The sequence below is a fragment of the Pogoniulus pusillus genome, chromosome 8, assembly GCF_015220805.1.
Source record: "Pogoniulus pusillus isolate bPogPus1 chromosome 8, bPogPus1.pri, whole genome shotgun sequence".
In the NCBI taxonomy this organism is placed as follows: Eukaryota; Metazoa; Chordata; class Aves; order Piciformes; family Lybiidae; genus Pogoniulus; species Pogoniulus pusillus.
Window position 1 is genome coordinate 30,180,398 of NC_087271.1, and position 13,420 is coordinate 30,193,817.

Genomic DNA, 13,420 nt, shown 5'->3' on the forward strand with positions numbered 1-13,420 from the left:
GCTAAAAGTCTAGGAAAAAACCTTAGAAACAAGACGCTTCTAAACACACTGTTACATCACTTCAGGCACACAGCACTTATAACAAAGTCTGCAAGGAAACAAATGCTCTTTGACAGGCTGCCTCAAACAAATCTATGACTTTTTGAAACATACATGATGGAAGTTACTACTTTTTAAATGCCTTCCTTTCTTTTCTGCAATTATATGCATGGATATTCCTTATGCTAGCTTTAGGTTAGTATATATTGCTACTGGTGGTGATTGTAAAACTTATTTTAAGTAGGTTTATATCAATGATGTGGAATTCTTTCTGCTATAAATAGCAGAAAATTACAGTTAGGCCAAATTCAGACATGACTTATGATGTGAAACATATTTGGTACTAAGATTGGACAAGATGTGCATTTAGCAAAATTACCAAAACATTACTTAAAAATCCTATTTTTTTTAGCTTACATATGTGCATGTACACATGTCAGAGAGAAGAGGAGGTATTTTCTGGACAAGCCACCTTTCTGGCAATCACATATAAAAGCAGATACCTTGAGCTATGAGATGTTATTTCTTTCAAAGACAGAAATTTATGTTTAACAACCTATTAACACAAAAGTATAAAAAGAACAGATTGTGGGTCTTCTGTGACTGCTGCAAACGCATTAGGGACAAATTCTCTTTTGTAATGGCATTCAAACCTCTCTCATGTCCATATAGTGGAGCACCACAAATTAACACTACAACATTGACCTTGTGTATTTATCTAAAAAGAAAAGGAGAAGTGTTATGCACAGATACAATGCTCAACAGCATTGTGGTGCTACCCAGTCACACTACATGAAATGTACTTTGCTGAACCACAACTAAAACTGGTAGGTCATTTTGAAGTTTTAATGTTTTGGATGCCATCATCTGAGAAGGTGGCCTGAACGGTCTCCTGCCCTTTGGCCTACAAGAGTTAGACAGAGAAGTGGGAAAGTAAAGCATTCATCCTTCTTGAAACCACTGTGAGGGACAAGGCAATGCTGGACATACTGACTCACCGCACATTGCATGTTATCTGTTTCTCAAGCTAAGAATACCACCAGAGCACAAGACATGTTTAGTTCCTGGGAATACTGAAGCTTGCCTGCTAGCCAAGTAAGGACTTCTACACATGCACGCAAATGCCTAGCAGTTGTGCTTCTGCTGTACTGGCTAAAAACTCTTTTAACAAATTTGCAAGAATGTCAAGACTACTAACACTTCCCTGTGAGAAACTCCAGCCCTCAATAATACATGACATACCCATGATACAGTCAAAAAACCAGAACAGCTCCTAAGAGCTTTCATTCAGTTTATAAACACAGAAAAAGCTCTGCCCAAAGTTACTGTAACACATTGTTTTCTAAGGTGAATTATAGAGCTCCAAACTGCATTAGAGTTTTTAAATACTATTTTTTTTCTTTATATAGAAATTATTCTGCTTTTTTGAGAAGAGTACTCTTTAGGATCTAAATATAAAGAATCAACATTCACAGTTCATTACTTTCAACCAGTCAACTTTTTAGCATATGTACATGAGTTGATGGTAAAGAACTATGGCCACCTTTTGGTCATATGAAAAACAAATCAACTGGCCTAACTCTCACAAAATTTGCTGCAAACTGATCAATGAAGTAACTCTTTTCTCTGCAAAACTGCGGATGACATTTTTTATACTCCTCTAATGATGTCAAATCTTGTTAACAAAGACACATGCAAGTCTTAGCACAGTCAAATCCTGATTTAAGCTGAATACTTCAACAGAAAGGCTCATTACTGTTTTCTGTATTGAAGCCTACTCTAAGATTTCACCTTTTCACACTGTCCTATACCAATAAAGTCAAACTGTATCCTGCTTTAAGCTTGCATATAACAATTCAAAATTGCTACACTCCTTTTAAGTTGCTCATCTCTAAACAACCATTCCACTGAACACCAAAATATCAGCAGTTCTAAGTTAGTTGTTTTCCAAAATACTTTCCAGACGATGCAGTCCCTTCCTTTGCTCCTGCCGGTACCATCGCCTTGCAAAAGACAACTACAGGTGTAATATAATTGGGTGGTCTTAAGTTTTCTTCCCGCCATGCCAAGTGACAGGTGAGAGGTACAGCATCTCCTCTAGGGAAATCCATTACCCAGAACACTAGCTGAGTTGCAGGCTAAGCCATGGGAACAGTAGGCCTGCTCCCACTTAAACATCCATGCCGTGTATGTGTTCAGTGCAGTACTGCAAGAAGTTCCAACTGTGCAGCAAGAAGAACTAAGATCAGGCTGCAATCCTCCCAAGTAAACTGCAACTGTTCACAGATTCACAGGTTTCTAGGGCTACACTTTAGATGAGCAGTTCTAAACTGGAGGAAATGGGTCATGTGGGAAAGACAGGAACATATCTCTCAGAGCAATAAATACAGGGCTCTTGTGGCAAGGAGAGAGCTGGAAGGAAATGGTGCATGCTGACAGAGCACTGAGATTCAGCACTGCAATGCCACAGGCCCTAGCAGCCACAAGCTCCCGCATGTCTTTCCTCTTTTTGACTCCAGACTTCATTCATTTGCTGATCCAGGTCCTCTCCTGGAATTTCTTCCTAGTGCACATCTCTTGATTTGTTATTATTGCCCAGCCTTGCACCCAGGTCAGAGCATGGTTGTCTCAAGTATGCTGAAAAAGACTCACAGCAGAAACCACTTTGTAGGCAGCCTCTGCCATCCTGACAGAATTGCGAGTTACAGGGCAAAGCTCATTGCAGAGCCCACCAGGTCACACAACAGCAAAAGCAGCAGCATTGTCAGGTTATGATTACATCACATTTTGAGTCAGTTCTTATATTTGTCCCAAGTTTTTACCTATAAAATAAGCCTAACTTACAACCTGCATTCATCTGCAACAATGTAGAGGTCCAATAATGTATCTATTATCTACCTGTAAGACATGTTTCTAAGAGACTGTTTTTAATAACATGGAAGAATGTATTCTATTTCTAAACCAGAACTGACAGAGTTTGCTTAACCTTGGCAAGTCACCTATCAGCAATTTGAATTCACTCTAAGCAAAAAAAATTGCAATTCCTGCTGCATACATCACTCTCCTCCTGAAACCACGAGTCATACAAATTGATGAAGGTTTGTTGCTCACTCATACCAGTTCAAGGGTGGCTGCACGAAAATGGTTAACCTGTAAGTAGAGAAAGGCTTGTAAAGAGATGCATCCAGGTTAGCACATTCTTATACGAACACCTTGAATAAAAGTATTCTAAGGGGAAATAGAAGATGAGGTTATCTTTACCATTGCCTAGCAAAGGTGTGAGAAATCCACACATACCTGTCCTAGAAAGAGACAGAAAGAAAAAAAAAGAAAATTGAGCTTTTTCCCTCTAGGAACAGCAGAGGTAGGATACTCATGCTGAAGAGGTTAAGTTTTGCAGACAGACAGAGATCAAGCCAGCTGCCTGAGTCCACCCACGAGAAGAGTCTCAGAAAGGTGCAAGGGTGCCTGTGTGAAGAGCTGGTGACAGCTGGAATAAGTGGTTTCGTAGTTAGTAGAACAATCTCTATGTTCTTGGTAACAAGTTGTACCATGTTGTACAAAATTGAATTTAAGAGTATTACTTCCTGTTACACAAATGAAGTGTACTACAAGAAGTTAGTGAACAGTCTGCAAAATATTCTTCTCACCTAGATCATATATATTTACTGAAAAATACTTAATTCCCCAGGTTGCTCCATATTGCTCCAAATTCACCTCTGCCTTCATCATCTTTCACTTTATATCTAGATGCAGTGTGGAGCTCAAAAGGCTATTTTTCTCTAAATAGAAATTGCATGCCATCAACCCCCTATTTTCTTTTTCCCTAAGAGTAAGCATCCCAGGAAAAGACTGAATTAATAGATCAAAATAGAGAAGGGAGAGAAAAAAAATCAAAGTTAAAATGAAGTGGAATCTATTCCAAACAACACTCAAATCAATGTGATCCTTCAAGCTAACTTGGATCGTGCCAATAAGAGTGAAACCACTACTGCATACCCCAGCAAAAAAACGACTAAACCAGATAAATATATTTTAAATATATTTCAACTACTAGATTTAAGCATTAAGAATGGTAGAATCATCTACTATCAAAATACTCCCATGCTCCAAAGCCGAGACAACACTTAACACTGAGTGCACTCTTCCTTCAAGCCAGTACTGGTGTTGACACAACTGGTGACCACAAGCATTATGGGCTATGTTTGTGTTTAACTTTACATATACACACTGAACACACAGCTTCAGATCTTAAGCCATAGCACAACCTCCCAAAAACACCTAACATTTCTTAAGTATGTTCCTATATCCTTGGTGAAGTGCTACAAAAACTAGTCTGCCAGTTTCCTGCATTCTTTTTGTACAGACAAGTAATCAATCACCACCACCAGAATATTTCAGAATAGATTCAAAAATCAGCAGACAGCTTTCCTCTGAGCCCATTAATGCAATTTACTCAGTGCTGTCAAAAGTGACTGCAAAGGCACATTAGCTGTGCCTCCTGACAGAAGGAGCTTTCACTCTGAAATGGAGGCATACTGAGGATATAGTTACAGAACCTGGCAGATGACCATAAGGAGGGACAGCCAACATCACTGCACCACAATCCCCATTCCTCAGTCAGCTGGAAAATTAAAATAACAAAAATGTCACAGAAAAGTGAAAAAGAAAGAAGTTAAAGTAGTCTTCAGAGCACTGACCTAGCAAAACTCCAATTTTTTTCAATCTAACCTAAATAATTACAGGGTTTGTTCCACTAGATCTTAAAGTGTTAAAGTCTCAATATAGGTAATGAAGAGTCTGCTATTTATTGCAGTTAGACGAAACTATATTCTACTGCTGGTGTGGAATTAAGCTACGAAATGTAGATTCAAAATGAAGTTAAGACTAATAAAAATGGTATTAGAGAAAGATGCCTTTTTCAGTACCACCCTCATGCAGCAAAGTAGTAATTTGCAGTAATTCTACTGCAGAATCAAAAGCCTCATGTTCTTTCATGGTACCTTTATTCTTTTTTAAATACATGTCTTGACAAAATGTACATTGAACTGGTCCTGCTACAAGCAAGCACAGTAGAGCAGCTTTACTGCAACATGCTAAAAGAATAATGTGGAGCAAGTTCCCACGCCTACGAAGAAATTCCAAGTGCGAAAAACAGTCCTCATTTTGGGGCTCAATGTGTCAGAGTGATGGCCTTGTTTTTCAAGAGCTTTCAGATGGCTTCAGAATATATACAGATTAGGTATGGTTCAAAATATTCTGAAGTCAAACAAAATCTATTAATTTCAACATCCTTTGCTTTCACCGTTGAATGAGAGGAGATGTTTATTCATCAGTTCTTTCAGATAAAATGAATGCACAGAGTTCTCAGGTGGCTGATTTGCTAAATGGACAGCCAAAAGCTATACAAGAATATGAACAGTGTGATTTACATAAAACCTTTTTGAGTCCTGCAGCTCTGTAAAACAGAGCTTATCAAGCAGCTTATCAAATGGCTACTATTTCTAAAACATTCAGCACTTTTCTGAACTACCAAACAAACTAACAAAACAATCTATGTTAACAGTCCTCTAACTGTGAATCAACAAGTCACAGGTACTTTGAGTCTAACCTTACAAGTGCAATTTTGCATTCAAGATCCCAACTACGAAAAACCCTATAATCGGTCTTAGCCTTCCCCAATAGAGTTCTACAATGGACATAATTTGATAACATCTATTTAGTAATATTGAAAGCATAAACAGCTTTGAAAGTATGTTTTTGAAACACAATAGAAATCAGAGTCTGCAGCACAGTCACAAACCTGTGTCTTTTGCTGAAGACATAAAACGTGTGTTGATTTTAAAAGGTTGGAATCCGGTGAGAACCTTCAGTGCCAGCTCCAAGGCTGAGCCATACCCACTGGCACAGAACTTAGGATTTTTACAGTCTCGGTTCATAGGAGATTTTCTTTTGGTCTTACTAGACTTTGCACTTTAGAGCTTTGAGGGCTTTTGTTACTATCACAAGCAGTCTATTAAATTGTAAGTATATATCTCTGATTCAGGAAACAGGGATGTATCGGAATCTGCCAAGGTGATGAAGTGTCAAAACTTAAGAATCACAGAATTGCTTAGATTGGAAAAGACCTTTAAGATTATGGAGCCAAATCATTGGCCTAACACTGACCAGTCCTCAATTAAACCATATTCCTATGCATTATTTTACACAGAGTTTCACAGGAATTAATCATTTCCTATGCACAATACAGAGATCAGACCTGGGCACAGAGGCAATGTTTTTTTTCTTTTCAGTGTTATATTGCTGCTTTTTGTGTTTAAGAAGAAAACTTCAAATCCTTGGCCAAATTTAAATCAATGCCAAAGCTTTCAAAAATGAAGATTGATTTCTCTTTAAAAAATGACCTCCAAAGTGTCTTTCACAGAAGAGCACACAATGTGACTCTCTCTTGGCTCATTCTCATCCTTCTAAAGCCCTTTCTAATGTGATAACATAGTCTGGACCATTAACAAATGGAACACTATAACATATAGTCATATTCTAGGTATTGAAAGAGAGAGACATCAAAGAAAGCAAAACAGAATTAGAATATTACAGTAAAAAGGACAATGCTTGAATCTTCTTTATTTTAGTAAAACATGGGAAATGTATTAATTGACAAGGCAAGCAAAAAAAGAACCCATATGACTTACAAATCAATAATTCATAAATAAAACACAGGGAACATCTAGCAAAAATCATTTTGCATTCATAATGGCAAGAAAGAATATTGACAAAATAGTCCAAACGAGCCTAACCATGTTTGTATACAATAAAATTCTAATTTCAGAAAGCATGCATCTGCTAAAAGAAAATGCATACTTTAATGCACTACTCTCTGCCAGCAGAAAGCATAGGCCTCATACTACTGTTCACCACTTCAGTGTTGATAACACCATAAATCTGTCAGCAGGACAGTATTTTACTAACTCTAAAATAGAAAGTATTCTTAGCTCCTGATCACTTTAAGATCTACTGAACACTGCTGAATGTAAGACCACCTCTTTTGTAACTATCAACCTCAGCTATATCACCATTCCACCTTCATTTTAAGTGGCATTGGAGGAGTCTAGGCACTTTCAGCTTAGAAACACATAGTACCTTAGGAAAGAACTGGCCACTTCAGCTCTGCAAGAGACAGCTGACTGTAATGATACTACCTGTAAGAAGGCTGGACCCCTGTGTCCTGGAAGGCTAACAGGCCTTGCACCAGCTTCTGCTGATGGGGCAAGCAAGTGTGGGAGGAAAACAAAGGCTTGGGCCATTATGTCCCCTCCCAAAGTGATAAACAGGTATCCAGAGGTGTTTCGGTACTTATTGGTGTCTTGCCCAAATAAGGGTGAGCCCTGGTTTCACCTAATATGGTCAGCTTTGCAAATGCCATTTTGATTGGTGAATCTCTGTGGCCAAAGGAGCCACTGCACCCAGGCAAATAATATAAACTGAGCTCAGTTGCAAGCAGATGAGCTGCTTCTGCCTCACTGCTCTTGGACAGTGTACTGTGCTCCAGCCTCACTGCTCTTGGACAACATGTTCTGCTCTGCCATGTTTTGGGCTTGAACCACTTAGAAACTCTAAGCACCTCAAGCTTCTCAGGGGAAGGGATCTAAGTGCCTCACGACATGGCAAGAAGCACCACCGACATGGTGCTCTCTGCGCATCTGCAAGAGACCCTGCCTGCACCTCTGCAAACCTCCATGCCAAGAGGAACCAGGATCAGGTCAGAGGTTGTCTGCCTCTTTCCCAGCACCCTGGGAAGATCTAGAAGCCTTTCAATGGCTGAGCAGTTCCAACACTGCCACAAAGGAGCCAGAGACTATCCCGAAATTCCTACTCCACTGCAGTGAGTAGCAGACCTTCCCTAGGGCTCCAAGCTACCAATCCATAAGTGGGGCAAAGCCATTTTGTGGCTAAACGTCTCCAAATTTTCTGATTCTCCTAAATGAACAAATTGTCCATAAGCATCCTTGTGAAGATTTTCTCAACCAAATCAGAAGCCAAATTTAACTAATTTGTATATAGTTGTAGGCAGGGCTTTCTGGAAATAAAATTAACTACATGTTTTATAATGCCTGCCTCATTAATTGCCCCAACTAAATAACCCTATCACCTCAAATGAAACACTCCCTTCAAAATAAACAGCTGAAGGACCCCTGTCTGATTTATCTTGGGGACCATGAGGGCAAGAAGCCATGCTGCCACACACCAAGGACCAACACAACTTGTCATGAGACAGCCACTGCTGCTCATGTAAGAAACAGACAATAATGTGCAATAATGGTTGTCTAATAGTAATGCTGACATGACATTTACAGAGAAATTTTGGTAAACAACAGATAATTAGGAAATTTAGTTGTGGCATCTCAGATTACACCAACACAGCTTAAACTGTGTATACCACATACTCATCATTGGTGGAATTAAGACACTTCTTTATTTTCTATCATCTGGACACCCACAAGTCCATGGGACCAGATGGGATCCATCCCAGGGTGCTGAGAGAGCTGGCAGCTGAGCTGGCCAAGCCACTCTCCATCATTTTCCAGCAGTCCTGGCTCACCGGAGAGGTCCCAGGAGACTGGAAAATGGCCAACGTGGTCCCCATCCACAAAAAGGGTCGGATGGAGGAACCTGGGAACTACAGACCTGTCAGCCTGACCCCAGTGCCAGGGAAACTGATGGAGCAGGTTCTCTTGGGGCCAATAACTGCGCACCTGAGGGATGGCAAAGATCTCAGGTCCAGCCAGCATGGGTTTAGGAAGGGCAGATCCTGCCTTTCTAACCTGATCTCCTTCTATGATCAGGTGACCCGCTTGGTGGATGTGGGGAGGCCTGTGGATGTGGTCTATCTGGACTTCAGCAAGGCCTTTGACACTGTCCCCCACAGCAAACTGCTGGCTAAGCTGTCAGCCCGCGGCTTGGATGGTAACACTCTGTGCTGGGTTAGGAACTGGCTGGAGGGCCGGACCCAGAGAGTGGTGGTGAATGGTGCCACATCCAGCTGGCGGCCAGTCACTAGTGGTGTCCCTCAGGGATCAGTGCTGGGCCCCATCCTCTTTAACATCTTCATAGATGATCTGGATGAGGGCATCGAGTCAGTCATCAGCAAGTTTGCAGATGACACTAAGCTGGGGGCAGATGTGACTGAGCTGGAGGGCAGAAGGGCTCTGCAGCGGGACCTTGACCGCCTGCACAGATGGGCAGAGGCCAATGGGATGGGGTTCAATAGCTCAAAGTGCAGGGTGCTGCACTTTGGCCACAACAACCCCATGCAGAGATACAGGCTGGGGTCGGAGTGGCTGGAGAGCAGTCAGACAGGGAGGGATCTGGGGGTACTGATTGATACCCGCCTGAACATGAGCCAGCAGTGTGCCCAGGTGGCCAAGAGAGCCAGTGGCATCCTGGCCTGTATCAGGAGTGGTGTGGTCAGCAGGAGCAGGGAGGTCATTCTGCCCCTGTACTCTGCACTGGTCAGACCACACCTCGAGTACTGCGTTCAGTTCTGGGCCCCCCAGTTTAGGAAGGACACTGAGATGCTTGAGCGTGTCCAGAGAAGGGCGACGAGGCTGGTGAGAGGCCTCGAGCACAAGCCCTACGAGGAGAGGCTTAGGGAGCTGGGGTTGTTTAGCCTGGAGAAGAGGAGGCTCAGGGGTGACCTTATTGCTGTCTACAACTACCTGAGGGGTGGTTGTGGCCAGGAGGAGGTTGCTCTCTTCTCTCAGGTGGCCAGCTCCAGAACAAGAGGGCACAGCCTCAGGCTGCGCCAGGGGAAATTTCGGCTCGAGGTGAGGAGAAAGTTCTTCACTGAGAGAGTCATTAGGCACTGGAATGGGCTGCCTGGGGAGGTGGTGGAGTCGTCGTCCCTGGGGCAGTTCAAGGCAAGGTTGGATGTGGCACTTGGTGTCATGGTCTAGCCTTGGGCACTGTGGTAAAGGGTTGGACTTGATGATCTGTGAGGTCTCTTCCAACCTTGGTGATACTGTGATACTGTGATACTTTTGGAAAGATTTATTTCTCTAGTAAAAGCTAAGGGATCTACAAGACAGGACAATTGAACATTTCATATATATCAGCATAGCTGTCTTATTATAAAGGAATGAGCACTAATCCTTTAAGGAAGCTGATATATTTAGAGGAGTGATTCATTGTATTACAAATAACCCTCGGGGAGAGATTTACTAAGATCTTGTTGAAGAAGGAAAAATAAAAGGCTATCTTTAGAAGATTACCCCCTCATATCAAATTCTCCCTTAGTTGCTTCAAGTCAGTGGCAGCCTCAAGTTCAGGGTATACCAGAACATAAATATGGTTAAAATAATTTCTACAGACTCCTGTGTATTGTAAGAGCCACACCTCAGTCCCACATAGTCTGCCTCATTTCACTGCATATTTCACAAGCCTACGATCCAGAGATTTATTTCAGCATCTCTAGAGGCAGACCACAGTCATCACACCCAGCCCACAATGACTCTGAGGATTACATTACCCTAATTGACATGCTGCCACGTAACAATGCTTTCCAATGTAGCTGCAAGGATGACTCTCTCACAGCAGCCTGAAGTATAAATTGGCAGACATCAGAATGCAGTTTCAGCACCTGATGTGTAAATGTTAAAGAAAAATGAAGCCTTGACCAAGATACCAAGTGCAGTCACAAGAAAGGTCTATTCGAAGGCTTGACCATGGAAGCACACTGAGTTGCTTAGCACATTGCACTGCCACTTCCAACTATGGATCAAATTTGCTCACCTCCACTGGGAATACTTGTATGAGGTTTGGTAAATATCTACTATTTTAATGACTGTGTTGTATAATTCTACTCTGTAAAGAATAAATGAAAGACAGAAATATTCACAGTTGGCCTGCAGTATCATTAAGTCTACTGCAACTGACAGTGCTAGCAATATTTTACAAACAGCTGATAGGGCCAGCCAGAACTCCATCAGTTAAAAAACATTTCATCAGAAACCCGTTTTCCTCCCTACAACACAGTGTGTATGACCCAGTAAGATATCACTGATTTAAAAATATTTTTGCAAAAGAAAATCGGCAGTCTCAAAAGGATGCAAGTCACCAGAAGCTTCTCTATGTGAAACTGACCTGATCTATAAAGTTCCTTCAAACCCTTTGTATCACACTATTTTTGTCAATTATAAAGGATCTATAGTCACTATTCCCACAGTGATGAGTTGAGCATCAGCATCCTACTATAGGAATATTTTGTTATATATTGCTCCACTGTAGATAGAGCATGTAGTCGACCTAGAAAAATAATATGGCTTAAATATTGACCCCGAGTTGAATACTTTGAATAAACAAAACAAAACACCTTAAGTGAGTCAGACTTTGTATGCACTAGCTTTAATTTTTGTTTAAAAGAATAAAACATAAGAATAGCCTCACAGGATCAGAATAATGCACCTTCTGCATGATAAATACAGCATTTCCAATGTAACCTTCTCCTGTTGAACAGTGTATTTACTGACTAATCATACACTGTCTCTGAGTTAAAGATCATGCTAACAATGGCATCACAGCTTCTACAGTAACTCCAAAATCTAAGGAGGTAACAGCCCTAAGTATGCTTGTTTGCCTTGACTTTAATTACAGCAGCAGCACAGTTCCAAGTCGAACAATATCACAGTTAGTCCTATATTCATTCATCATGATCCACACTCAAGAAGCAATACTTAAAAGCAATTGGCTCTGGAGTGTGTTTGGGGTGGTTTGTTGTTTATTTTTACAAGAGGTCATTGTGTGTTGGTTGAGAGCTATGGTTGAGAAACATACCAAAAGAAAAGTCCTCACCTGAGATAACCAGCAACAGGATATGTTTATTTAGCAGAGCTCAATTTGATTTTTCATTTCAGAAAAGGCTAAACTTACACAGCCAACTAGCTACAAAGTTAACTGGTTTTCAAATATTAAAAAGAAAAATATTGGTTTATTTTCTTATTATTTTATAGTAACACACATCACCTCTACAAAAAATATCACACAAATGAAAACTGACCACAGTCTTTTTTTTTAAATCATCACATCATATTAGGCTGAAAATTACAATGTCTACAATTCTATGTTTCTGATTTTCTCAAACATCCCTCGTAATATGGAATTTCTTGTATCCAGGAAGAACTATATTTACCTAATAACCTCAGATAAGGAAAATCTGAGGCAAATGCATTTATAATACAGAAGTATGGAATAGTTACAACACACATTAACCAGAATAAATCTTTCAGTAAGTGTTCAATGTAAAGTGTTAGTACAAATGAGAATGAAGACCATTGATAATACAAGCAGAAAGAAACAGAGAATAAACTGGGATTCAGAGACAGGATTTTGAATTGATTCACAAATACAAAACTTCCTCCCAATATTTTTAATGCTTCTTTGATTGCTCAAAGGAAGAAAGTGCTCTTCTCCAAGAAGCCTCCCAGTTCCGTTATTTGGTACAAAATGTCTCAAGTATATAGTGAAATCAAGCAATACATAACAAGATCTTCCCTGTAGCCTAGTAAAATAAATACAGACATTTCTACTGATTGATGTGGACTTCGTACCATAGTTTCAGAAAACTCCTGCTGGTGGCACAATTCAGGAATATGATTAAGACCAGACCAGCTCAAGTGTCATCCAAATCAAAACTGTAGTCCATTTAAATCACATTTTCATCACAGTAGCAATAACAGTGACAAGTAACTGACTTGCTTCTGAATGTCTCTCTTTTTGACAAAGATTACAAGCTTCAACTATCACTTCTATCACTGCTTGGCTGTCTAGATGTAGTGCTTCATATTTCACAACTCATGCAGGATTCACAGTTTCAGAAACAGGAATTACTGTGCAGGTGACATATAGAAAGGTTTCACACTGTTATCCAGAAGTGTATTTTGTCTAACTAATGGATCAAGTTTTACTGTATTCAGAGATGCTCCTCAATTTATTTGTCTATTATAAGGAAAGATAAACTGTGAGTAGGATGGATGAGAAAGGGCATAAAGTGGAGAAAAGGAGTTAAGAAACCAGGAAAAAGAACTCAATCTGAAATACATGTAGTGGACAGAATGACTAAGCATTCATACTGAAGGTAGATTATTTCAATTAACATCATCTGCAACAGAGGTTGGGGGGGGAAGAAACAAACATGAAAAATTTATCAGCAGTATGTGGCAGGATAGTACATCAGAATTATTCTGCAGAGAAATTACTGATTAGAGTGCAAAACGTTTATTTACCATGGATTTTTAACTGACAAAATTACATATTGCAGAATAAACAGTCATACCAGGACCTCCCACTTATATGGAAACAGTTTCAGCAATGCAACACTTACAGAGGG

The 13,420-nt window shown here is 40.3% G+C and overlaps 1 protein-coding gene across 3 annotated transcripts in view; it reads right to left on the reverse strand.

Annotated features, from left to right (window-relative positions):
- TTLL7 (tubulin tyrosine ligase like 7) overlaps window positions 1–13,420 on the reverse strand; it is an 84,916-nt gene that overhangs the window by 61,492 nt on the left and 10,004 nt on the right. The window lies entirely within an intron of this gene.